This window comes from Athene cunicularia, assembly GCF_003259725.1.
Source record: "Athene cunicularia isolate RWA chromosome 1 unlocalized genomic scaffold, athCun1 chr1_part1, whole genome shotgun sequence".
In the NCBI taxonomy this organism is placed as follows: domain Eukaryota; kingdom Metazoa; phylum Chordata; class Aves; order Strigiformes; family Strigidae; genus Athene; species Athene cunicularia.
The window spans coordinates 32,982,421-32,996,004 of NW_020799091.1; positions in this window are offsets into that span (position 1 = coordinate 32,982,421).

Consider the following 13,584-nt stretch of genomic DNA (forward strand, 5'->3'; position numbering starts at 1 on the left):
GTAGACTCCTACAACATCCGCCCTTTTGGCCTTCCTCCTGATTCTAAACCAAAGACACTCCACCCTGTCTTCACTATAATTGTACTCAAAGCAATCATAACAGTCCCTGACATGCAACGCCACCCCACCACCTCTCCTTCCTTGTCTATTCCTCCTAAAGAGCTTGTACCCATCAATTGGCACACTCCAGTCATGGGAGACATTCCACCATGTTTCTGTAATAGCCACTACATCATAATTTTCCTGTTGCATCATGGCTTCAAGCTCCTGTTTGTTACCCATGCTGTGTGTATTGGTACACATGCACTTCACATGGGCTGATGTTTTGTCCCCTTCCCCCTTCAAATCTAGTTTAAAGCTCACTCAAACAATCCAGCTAATTCCTGACCCAATATCATTTTCCCCCTCTGGGACAGGTGCATCCCATCTGATGCCAAAAGGTCTGGCATCCTGTGTACCAACCCATGATTGAAAAAATCCAAAGCCCTGACAGTAAGACTAGTCTTGGAGCCACAAGTTCACCTGTTTAGTTCTTTTGCAATCTTCTTCATCCATCCTTTCAGTTGCAGGGATGGAGGAGAACACAACTTGTGTCCCCGACCCCTTAACCAGTAAAGATGTAGGTCAAATTCTCACTTACAGTACTTTCTCAAGACCTTTCATGGTTTTAGCTCTCAGATCTTTCATCTTGTTGGTTTGTCTTCTCCATATCTTCTACAGATATCTCTATTGTACAGTAGCTACTTTCACCCTCTATTTCAAATCTGTAACCTAGACAGGCAGAATTCTGACTATACCACAGGGCTTTCCATTTGGCAAATTCTATTCATTGATTTCGGTCCAGGAAGGTGTGGTTGTTTTTTTTTTTTTTTTTTTTTAAAAAAAAAAAAAACAAAACAAACAACCCAAAATCTAAAATCAAAGATGTAAGTTACATTTGTTGGGAGATTTTCTTTTTATTAGTTCTTGAGATCAATCTGTACTCCAAAGGGTAGGAGGCCTGAGTAGGTATCCAGAAATATCTCCCTGTCTCTTTTTGATACTTTTTTTTTTCTTTTTTAAAATGAGTACAGTCTCTAAGTTAAAATTAGAAATAAGTCCATGAAAAACTATCCCATGAACTACTAGAAAGTTTTTGTCACTTACCTTTGAAACAGCTGCTGCTAGAGACTGTTGGAGATGATCTACTGGTTTAAATAAACCATCACTCTGGTCTTTTATGGAAGTCTTTAAGAACTACTTAAGAACAGCTACTTTATTTAGTTTTCAACTGTTGTAGCAAAAATGACATATAAAGTAAAACAGGACTGTAGTTCCAAGAGAACCTTTTAACATTGCTAACTTTCTCCTTGACAGTCAAACCTGAGTGGGAAAAGACCCCATCAGCTAACAGGTGCTCACAGAAGGATGTGGGTGAACAAAGCAGTGTGTGGTGCTTTTACTCCTTTCAGTTAACTGGAGAGAATGCAAACTGTTGAAGTTTCATAACAAGCTGCATAGACTTGGCATTTTTCCCCTCTTTCAATCATGCCTGAGTAGGGTAAAAAAAAATAAAAAGGAAGTAAAACATGCTAAATGATGAGATTTAGTAACATGGGGCACACAGCTGTTTACGATGCTGCCGCCACATAATTTCCAAAGTATAGCATAAATAATACTTTTTTATTTGTGTTAGACACAAATCATCAATTCATTGTGCACATTTAAGTGGAAGTTGTTGTTTTAATTTTGGCTATGTGCCGTTAGTAGCATGGCCAGCATATTCATCAGGGGAAAAAAAATTTCCTATAATTACAGAGCATGGACTTCCTTGAAGAAAGACAGTGAATACTTCAAGGAAGAGATAAAAGTTTAAAATATTGGATAGCAGCAAATGCTTCTATGAAAAAGTACTGCCACAGTAGAGACAGGCATCAGATATTTCTTGTCTTATACCTCTTTTTTGTGGCTCAGCGCTTAAGTCTGCCCCACAGCTTGTTCTACTCTTGTTACCTTTAAAGGAGTGCAGGAAGTAGATTAAAAATAACACACACTGCTGTGGAGCTTGACCCACTAAATGTTGAAAAGTTAGGATGTACTTCAGGAGTGGCACAACAAAGGTCATAGAGTCTTAAACCTTTTTGACTTCTGACTTCTGACCTCTGACTTCTGACTCCCCTGGCCTTTGGAATTAGGTAAATGCATAGTTAGATTCAAACTGAATTGAGGTTATACTAACTAGAGTCCATGTACACTGGTTCAAGACTAATAAAATAGTCCCAGATGTGAATTTCAGATTTATTTTAGCAGAAGTACCTAAGATAGAACAGCTTTCTTCACTGCGTATCAACACGTCACCAAAGAATGACTGAGGTCTTAGATAACTGAAGGTATCCAATAACTATAAAGACAACCTGCACACTTACGGTCACTTAAATGTCTGATTTGAAGGTCTAAAACTAAGTAGTTCAAATGTCTTCCATTGTAACTGGCAATATGTTTTTCATTAAAATTTACATCCAGAATCGAAATACAGGAAATCTAGGTTGATCCTAACTACCCACGTTTTTTATTTTCAGTGCCTTCTTTATTGTGCTGACAATAGATTACTAAGGTATATAACTAAATAGTACAAAATTATATTTGGCAAAAAGATGGAAAACACTAAAAAGACAGGTGAAAACCTATTGCAGTATTTCCATAAAAATTTATATTGCTTGCTAATAAAAGGAATAATTTATATTTTGAAGGATTTAAGTAAATAATAAAATTCTCCCTCTTACATTCAACTAAGTTACTAGGCTGGAAGGTACTGTTGGGGAGTTGTTAATCGAGTAGTTTATAAAAGCTCACACTGAAGGAAAATGATAATTATTCCCAAATATTCCTTTTAATTACTGTATACCTGTGAAGCCTGTAGACAGAGCTGTAAGATTTTTGCATTGGTCATGATGAATTTGAATTTTGGTTTGAATTTTCATCTTACAAAGCTTTTAAAATATAGGAAGGAATCGCTGGAATTCGATAATACACAAGACTGGAATATGTAGGCCAATCAAGTACAAACACCTGCCTCAGAGAATAACCTTCAGCAATATTTCAGGTGCCTTATAGTCACATTGTATGCTTCTATTCAGCATGAACAACTGAAATCTAGTGGTAGGTCATGGTTAAATAACTTGTGGACATGCTTGTCAATATGGTCCATCTCAGAAAATTAATGACATAAGATTGATGTTAAGAGAGAGACTCTAGATTGTGTACACCCAACTGGGGCTTTAGTTTTCAATAATTTGTTTGTTTTCATTAAAGACATCAATTTTTTCAAATCATCTGTGGTGTTGGGTGATAAAATGGGTATAAGAAGACATACTGGCCAAGTTTTTTATGTTAGTCCTTAGTTCCTATCATTTGCATATTTAGGAATGTGTTTTCAAGATTGCTGATAACTCACCAATTTACAACTAATTATCAGGTCAAAGGACTCAACAGAAAAATACACTGAGGAAGACATGGGAAAGATGGATTATGAAAAAAGAATAAAAAATAACACAGTGTGTACCACTGGGCAGACAGTAGCTACTAGAGGGTGCCATATCTGTCTACAAGCATTTGAATTGTGTAAACATCTAGGAGTTATAGGGTTTATTTAGAGAGGTCCAAGGGACATAACTAGGAATAATGGAATGAAAATAAGCTAAAAAAAAATACAGACTTTACATCAGAAGATCTTCCTGTGAGGTCTATTAGTTTGTAGCAGTCTCCCCAAGGAAGTATTGGAAGCCCATCACTTGAATAATTTAATACTAGACTGGATAAAGCACTCAAGAATATACTGTAGGGAACAATCCTTTACTGATTGATTACAGTTTATAGATGGATAAACTACATGCCTACATTGCACAGAGTTCCCATGAATTTGGGGGCCAGGCTGTTCAGTGTGTGACAGAACTGTGGTCTAGAAGGCTGCGCCAATTTTTCACCCTGTGAAAAAAGACTCTTGGGGTCTCAACATGATCCACCTGTTGTTTTTTTTTTTTTTTTTTTTTTTGTTTGTTTGTTTGTTTGTTTGTTTGTTGTTTGTTTTTTTTTTTCCTTGATGCCTACAATGTTAGATGGGTGAAATTTAGTGTGGTGTCAGTCTATTCATATTGTTGGCATATTAACTGTTCTATGTCAGTTATGAACTACTGATACTCCAGAGTTCAGTAAGAACTGTATTTATAATACAACTGTATTTAAAAGATTTTTATAAAACTTTGATAAAGTCCCCAAGCTGTGTCCTGAATATGCCAGGGCAAAATTAACTATGTTTCTAATATTGCCAACCCTATGTGCTCATTGTGAAGATTTCCATTTTACTTGTTCGTATAATGCGGTATTTATTTTTATCATTGTACTAAAAAGATGTAGTTTGCAGTCATTGTTTTCTATAGGCAGTACATACTTGTAAAGTTATTTTAATTTTACTGTTCATTAACAATGTGTTTGGCCTTCAGTGGTCTAACTTAAACTGTAAGCACACTTACCAGTCACAATCTGGCTTCAAGCAGAATGAAGAGTGCAACGTATTAGACTATAGAATATACAGTTCCAATAAAGCAATATTGCAGTGTTACAGAGTTACAGAATTTAAAATCATGTTCTTGTCCTCTTTGCCTACTACAGTGTCCTGAATTTCATAGACTAACATGACCACAGGGGATCACATCAGGCATATACTCAGTGTCTTCAACTCCAGCAGTCCCAGGCTGGTGGAGGGGCCTTAGAAGGATGATGCAACTAATGTGACTTTATGTAGGCTCAGGGAACAGTGATTGCTGTGATGGGGAGGTCAGGCCTTGCAGGACTTGTCAAGAGGGCAAATAAAACAAAAAACCTGAAGTACTATGAAACCATATTTACAATTCTAGTTTTGAAGTACATTTGGGGAAACAGTTTAATCACAGTAATAAAAATGTCTTCCACTCTGAAAAAGAAATAGCTAGATATTGATTGAAGAGGGTACTTCCAGAACCCCAGGTGCAATATGACTTTTTGGTATAGTACAATCTGTGAGGAGACTGACCTACATAGTTCTCGGTTCTCAAAGAAAATTCTATCATTTTTCTATGGGCCATTTTGTCTGGAATAATGGACAAATGGTTGCTTTCTAGCCTATGGGAAGTTCCCTACAGAATCATAGACTTTCTTGGTGATGTTCCACAGCTCTGCTTACTTTGTTTGCTCTAGTTTCCCATCTATTAAATAAAGTTGATAATTCACAGAGGTCGTGGTTTAACCCTGGTATGCAGCTTAGCCCCACACAGCTACTTTGTCACTTCCCACCCTTCATCAGAAGGGTGAAAGCATGAAAGCTTGTGGGTTGAGATAAAGATAGCTTAATAGGTAAAGCAAAGCTGTGAGCACAAAGTTGAATGAGATGGACAAAACTGAAACTGCCTATGTTTTAAAAAACTTTCTCTTTTTTTACAGAAAAAATTCTTGGATTTATTTTCTTGGTAGATTAAAAAAGTTTTAGAAACTGAGATAGGCATTTCTTTGCCCTAGTTTCTTAAGTGTTCTCTAATGGTTACAGATCTTCTTGTAAAACTCCTTCTTCATATGACAAGAAAAGTCTATTTCTATGAGCAAGAGTTTGCAGGGTCAAGGCTTATAGCTGTAATAGAATACTCAGGCAGAACTAAATAACAAAGAATAAAGTGAAAAACACCAGTAAATTAAAATAAAGCTGGAATACACTCAATTAGCTAAATTACTATTGATATCTGTCATTATAAACTACCCAGGGCTGTATAATTTTGTTCTAATCCCCTAAATGCACAACTAAGCAAGTGAGAGAACATATATTCCTACAACCCCCAGTGGAGACATTGAGATTATGCATGCTCTCACTAATTTAAAGAGGGACTTTCACACTGGGATACATTTTAGAAAGAGAACATTTAAATAAAAAGCAATTTGTTCTGCCTGTAATTGTATTCCCCTTGCTGTTATTGCTAATTTTTTTTTTTTTTTTTTTTTTTCTTTTTAATTTTAAACAGATCAGTTTCTACTTCCACTCAATCCTACTGAAATCACAGGGTCAGGGTCTTTCTTTCATATTCCAGTTTACCAGTGTCACTCAAGAGGCAAAGTCAGCATGCTCAGATGGAGGGAGTCATAAAAATGCTTGGCTAAAATCTGAAGCCAGTCTAGAGCCAGCCATATTCAAACTAGAAATAAGATTAAAAAAATCAAAAGTTTGAACAATAAGAGTGATGAGCTCCTAGAACAAATTCCTCAGAGAATTAACAGATCTTTTCTCTCTGTATGTCCTGATATAAAGACCGGATGCTTTTTGGATCTTGATCTTTTGAATCAAGCTACATATCAGTCACAGCCATGCTATTGGGCTCAACAGAGAGGTGATGTGATTATTTCTAATGTATAAGAAGCTAATTATCTATTGGCCTTTTCTGTCCTTAGAACAGGTGAGTATTAACAGACCCTATTCTAGCGGAACTGAGATGTGATGAGAAGTGCAGCAAAGATGATTATACTCAGAAACATTCATCCTTCTTTCATTTTATGATTCATGTCTAATAAAAAATACCATCCCTTTTTTCCATTCAGAACAGAACAGCAGAAGGAAAGCCCTGTGATGAGTGTAGCCCTGTGATAAGAATGTGAGTTTGTTAACATTCTCATCCAAACTATGGGCAGGTTTTTTGCAGTCATTTTATATAATGTGGAGGTATGAATTTTGAGCACGGCAGGCAACTGGTGACTCCTTGGCAGTTCAAGTAAAATCCCCATGCTGAGGATACATTGCATAACTATCAACAAAGAGGTCTTGGCTCAGCTTCTGAGTGAATCAAAGTCCCAGCTGTGGGAGAGTGTGGGATACTCAGAGTTGATCAGGCCAAACTTAGTAGGCTACCCCTGTCCCCTGACACATGCTGGTCCAGTGATAGAAGACTTCATAATTCTTTGATGGTGAATTACCCACAGAGTTCCCTTATTATTATTCTGAAATGTGGTATGGATCTTATATTTTTCCAGCCATACGAGGGTTTTCAAATGTGGTTAATAGGATCAGAAAGCCTGGCTGTCCTCCAAACTAATATATCTGAAGGCTGAATTTTGGAAAGTATATTTTGAATAAAATGTCCCAAATATTTCTGAACTGAATTACCAAATCTATCAATCTGCTAGCATGCTTTTAAAGACACGCTCTGCTTTGCATGCAATTACAATGCCTTTAAATAAATTTCATTGTTTATCCTGGTATGTTATATCTACATATACCCATATGCTACACAAATGAACACTTTCTCAATACATTTTTGCTAACAATATTAATTTAGTAAATCAGCTTGTATAGATAAAGATACCTTGTCTGGCTTTAGTTTCCTGCAACATTAGCCTCAGATCTGTCCATTAAATTATTTCTTAATACTGCAGCTATTTTATACTTCTAAGCCACTACATATGTGCCTTAGCAATTACATGAACAAGGTAAATAAATAAGAATTAGGGAATGCGAAATGAAAATATTATGTAGTGGTAGATTTGAACCAGTGTGAAAAAGGTGTTTTTAGTAGAAGTCAAGGGTAAACTGTAGAATTCCTTGCTATATTACAATGATTAGACTAGATATGCTAGATATAGATAGACTATCATTTTCTGGCATTGAGGCTGACTGGCAAGGAACAGCTAGTATTTGCACTAAACTCTTGTAGTCTCCAAGGCAGAGTAACTGTATCCAAACTACCCAATGGGAATGGTCCTAGCTTGTGCCTAACTCCCAAATTGTTCCTGGAAATTTTCTGAAAGAGGTCTAATTCATATAGGCCAAAACTGTGCTAGAGACTATTACAAAAGCTTAACAGATGATGTAGTTCCAGTTTTGGGAATATATCCTGTCTCTGATTTTATACCACTGACATAGCCTACAGATGCCAAAAATATTAATAATTCAAAACAATGATTCAAAAATAGTAAAAAAAAGATCTATTAAATAAAAAGATACATACAAAGCAAGGATTACATATTATCTACAGAATAAGAAGGAAGTCTCTTTAAGCCACAGTTGAAGACTAGAAGAGTATCACTAAATTAATACTTTATTCTTACGTTTATCCCTGGGGATGTATTCTTGGCTATTGCCAAGAACAGAATATTAGGGTGCACTAGGAAAGGTAAATCTTTGGGTTTATATTCAACAAATGCAGTGGCAGATGCAAAAAGTGGTTGGACTGAAGGCGGTTCCATGAGAGGGGATTTTCTCATTATCAGGGTATATGTTAGGTAAGAGGACATCATGGAGTTTAACTTTGAGAAAACCAATCTGTCCTAGACTCCTGGGAAGAAATTCTGCTTGTTTCTGATTTATTCTATCCAGCACATAAGATTGTGGAGCCAGGCAGATGTTGCCACACAATGCTGGGAAAAGGAATTGTACCTATGCCATAGGAACAGAGCAGGAGACAAGAGGTAGTAGGTGATGTATAAGAGGGGATTAAAGGTTCATGGCAAATCTACGCCTGGAGCTCTAGAAAAGCAATTATAGAGGTGAGCTGATCACTTCCCATTACAGATGAACTGCTATAGCACATAACCCTGCCACTCTAATACTTTAAGAAGCAGCTGTACGGAAAATATTAGATAACAAGAATATCTGGTGACTAAAGATATAAAAAATTACATAGATTTTCAAAATACTGACATTTACCACTCAGTCCTTTGAAAATGTAACAACCTTGGAAAGTGCACTCTCTCTATCTGTACACACTCACATACATGTATGTGTGTATATATGTGTGTATATGTATGCATGTATGTAGCTTCCTCTCTATCTTTCTACAAAATGTGCAGCCAAAAGCAAAAAAGCCAATTGATGCCATATAATACTGTGTGATGGAAAATTGGCATATTGTCCATCCTTTAGAACTGCAAATACAACTTCAGATGGCATTTATAACCAAAACAGTTAACCTCCATGTCTTTCAGGTAAATGTTATGTTTTTTTCATGTTAGATATGTATTTGCTTTCAGGTAGAGCAGGTAGAGTACTGTTTATTTTCATACTGATGTTCTATGCTTGGTCATTTAGTTTTATGATGAAAGAAAGTATTCCTGTTTTGCAGCCATGAGCACATGCACATTTTTGGGTCAAAAAGACATTGCGTATAACAAAACATGTTAGTGAGCAACTGAAACTGCAGACTAGTCCGTGCCACCAGCCCAATTCCCCTCTGCCACTGGCATAACACTCTCAAACTCATTACAGCTGCACTACCCTAAAATCTGTGTACTTGTGATCAGAACTAGTGTCTCAAAAACTGTGTCACTTTATGAATTATTGTAATTTCAAAGGTATTTCTATTAGCTTCCTTAGTAAACAGTCAATGTATTTACTGCTGATACAATGGAGCGGGGCAGTAACACTCAGCAGGAGCAGACTTAACAAGTGTGGACATTTTGCAAATTCCACACTTATAGCCTGTGCTATATCCTATATATCCAGTTATATCATACATATCCAGTTATATTCTATATGGTCTGTGCCACATGGAATTTAAGTTTGCTGCTCGAGGTATAGATCCCTTTTCAACAATGACTGAAAATTGTGCCAGTGTTTACTTTTTAATCTGACAGGTATGAACAGATAACGTGTTGCTCAAGGAGTGACAGGTGTGACTAAACAACTGGAGGGAAAAAAAAATCCGTTGCTTTTAGACTGTTCAGTATTAGTCTTCATCCCAATTTTGTGATCTTGGATGTTACAAGAATGCATCTGTAACCATTTTCAAAGGGGACACTGAACATTTATTAAATCTGAGACAGCACCATTACAATCAACTAAAACTCAAGATCTGCTGAACACTTGAAACTATAATTTCCAAATATCTTTCTTTTCTTTAATTGAGGTTTGTTCTGCTGACAGACAAATGAACCCTCAGCTGAATTTGAATAGAACTATTGCAATAATCAGTGAATCTACTTGAATAAAAAACACCAAGCCTGGTTTTCTGTAACCTGTCTTTCTGCATGGTTATGTCTAGGAATGGGTCTCAGACAGACCTGACTCCTATTTTTCCTAATTAAAAGTGGTAATAACTGTCTTATTGGATCTAAATTACACTTTTATTTGACAAACTTAATTTAAAGTGTGACCTATCAACTTCATGACAGTTTGAGGCTGGGCACAACTATACATAAATTAGAAGAGAGATGCTTTGCAAGAGGTAAAGTGAAGAGAGAAAAAACCCCCACAAAATACAAATAAAGGATAAAACCACATCAAAACGTTGTAGCTAACAATGTTTGCAGTTTGGAATGGAATCAGACCTAACTGTAGAATATTGCTTAGCAGGCTAATGTCTAAAATCAAATGTGTGGAACTTTGAAGTTTCTGATAGGTGTGATTTGATTTCTGTAAAATAAATACAAGAAGATTATGAATTGAATTTACAAATAAAGAATGAAAAGCTTGCCTTAGTTGTTTGAATTTTAGCAAAAAGGATATCTCCCTTTTTCATGTGCTTTTCATCCATAATTCTTTAAGCACTTTAAACAGACAGTTGAGCACTCTCATCTATATTGTCCAAATGAGGGAGCCACTGAGATTGTACTACAAACGAGTATTTGAAGCAACACCGAAGAATCTGGTAATGTTATATCCCATAAAGGATAGAGATACTTTGTAGGGAGTGGTATCCATCACAGCTTCTCAGGAGTAGAGGACAAGGCCATCATCTGCCCTGAAGAGTTAAATCTGTGATACTAAAGTCAAAATATTCCTGGTAACACAAAGCCTCTCCATGGATGAAATGAAGACATGAGATGGTAACAAATGTTTGGAGACATTGTTGGGAAAATTTATGTTACAGCTATGTCAAAACCGCCGGCTGTTTTTTTCAGGAACTGCAGAATCATTGGAAGTAGTCACGGCAACGTTTCAATACATTCTGTTTCAAACCAACTTGGGGAAAAAAATGTTGAAAATGATCCTGCTGTGAGATTTCAATGTATTTTTTAAGTTTAAAGGAATTTCTTTTTCAATTTCTTTTGCAAAATATAGCCTCATGTAAGATTAAAAAATATGGGAAATTAAAGACAACTGAAATTAAATTTTTCAAGTACTTCAGCTGAAATTTTAGGTGCAGTTAGATTCAGTTTGTTAAAAATTTTTAGATTTTAATTTACTCTTTGAAATGGGAAAAGAAAAATGCTTACTTTTCTAAATCACTGAGATGCGACAGCCAATGTCAAACTGTAAGGCTAGGGTGACATGATAGTAAGCAATTGAACTGCTGCGTTTCGCAAGTAAAATTTTGTTGGAAGAACTGTGGCCTCTGGCTATGCATGTACTGTCACTCCTTTTACTTGAAGTGATTCCATCAAGCATATTGTGCACTGCCATTGCCATAAATGATGGGACTTTGATTGTCCGAAAAGTACCTTTGGAAGTATAGAGGCACCTCTTGAAGAACATTGGAAGACAGCATCAGGTTATTATTTCTCCAGAAGTAATTTTTCCAGTGACACATTGATATAGTGACACCGTTAGCGAATATCTGAAGTTTTTCACAGAATCACAGGACAGCTGATGTTGGAAGGCATCTCTGAAAATCACCAAGTCCAATTCCTCCAGCTCAGGCAGGTCACCTAGAGCAGGCTGCTCAGGATTGTTTCCAGTAGGGTTTGGAATGTCTCCAAGGGGCTCTACAACCTTGCGGCGGGCGGAGGAAGCAAGCAGCCGATTCAATGTGAATGATAGAGCAAGCTTCAACTTTATTGAAAGAAATCACACCTTATATAAGCAGTCTACAATAATCATACATACTACTCACAAATCTATTGGATACATGTAAAAGGCTACATTATAATATCCCAGCCCCTTGTGGCATCTCAGGCATGTCACAACATCTTCCTTCTTCTGGCCTGCTTCTTTCCCAGGGCTGTTTTTTAATCACCCCCAAGGCCATAATGTGCCACAACTTCTCTCTTTGTTATCATAACAGTCCTTGTTAGCATCACTGAGCCCTGAATCTCCTTCCTTGTTAGCATAACTGTACCCTGGGCTTTTTCCTCTGTTTGCCTCAGGTGGCTGTGACCAGCTCCTGCAGGGAGCTATGGCCTTGCTCTCTGCAAGCCGTTCTCCAACACAACCTCTCTGTGCCAGTGCTGAATCACCCTCAGTTAATCACCCCAGTAAAAGGGTGTTTTCTTCTGTTCAGATGGAATTTAATGTGTGTCAGTTTGTGCTCATTGCCTCTTGTCTTTTAATGGCCTTTTAACAGTACGGTGATAAAAGAGTGATGCAATGTATATATCTCCCTGGGAAGAATAAACTTTCTATAGTTTTTGTCAATGGTTAAGTTTACCATATTTTTCCGGTAGGTTGAAACTGTACAGTCACTGATAGTACCTGAAGGAAAGTATTCGTCAACAAACAAGAGAAAAGTTTCATATCAGCTAACTGTTATCCTGAACTTTTGTAAAATTGTAAATTCAGACAAGGAGGAGAATTGTATTCCTGCTAGGATCTGTAGTAATTAAGTTATTTAGAAAAAACAAGATAACTAGTCACTGAAAGTGTCACATGGACCTTTGTAAAACTTTCCTCCTCTTACAGGGCTTGAGGTTTTTTTCTCCTTTAGTCAGAACATGTGTTCTTGGTCAATTGTATAAAAAGAGTAAGCAAACAAAAAAGAAAATACATGGTGCATTTATGGTGTATTTATGGTGTGCACTGTATGGCTTGTCTATTTAATCTAGAATATATTTTTCTGAAACTTGGAAAATACTTTTTTTGTACTCTCCTTAGCCTGAGATGTACACAAACACACACATTCTCATTCAGTGAATATATAAGGAATAATCTCCTAGAAGAAGACATACTCATATTTCTTTCCTCTTAATATTACCACACATTGAACTCCTAATGACCAGCTGAGCTTATCTGGAGGGTACAGCTGTAAACTCTGGGATCAGTGATTACTTATATGAATGAAACCCTAAAAACTGCAATGAATCATGACTGCGGCAGCCTCACAGCTCAGTCCACACACATTGCCTGAAATCTCTCATCCATGAGCTCTGTTTTTGCCTGTCTTGAACAAGTTCCTCATGGAAACACCATCCAGTTAAAGTTCTCTAGGCTTGTTTACAAAACTCTGCTGTCTAATTCCCATTTTAATAACAGCAATGTGTACCAGTCATCTTGGGTTGACTTGGGGGGGAAACATAGTGAGAAATTTAAGAAGTTATTACTATTATTACTATTACTGAAATTCAACATGTGAAGAAAGACATTAGAAGCATTTAAAGGGCATCTTAGGGCTGGGAAGTAAATTAAGAGCGACTTAATGAGAGAATCAGAATAGGAGAGGGACTATAATGGATTAAATTTATAGTTAGTAGTGTGTTGCTACTTGCTATTTTAGCTCCCTTAATGCAAGGTCTAGTTGTCTCACAATCTTAAATCTGTACCTTCAAGATTCCCCTACAAAGAAAATAAATATCCTTCCTTTTATTTTATAATGGACAACAAAAGCACAAAAGCTGTATATGTACTGTTGACATTTAACCTTGGTTTGAAGGCAAATGTGCTGG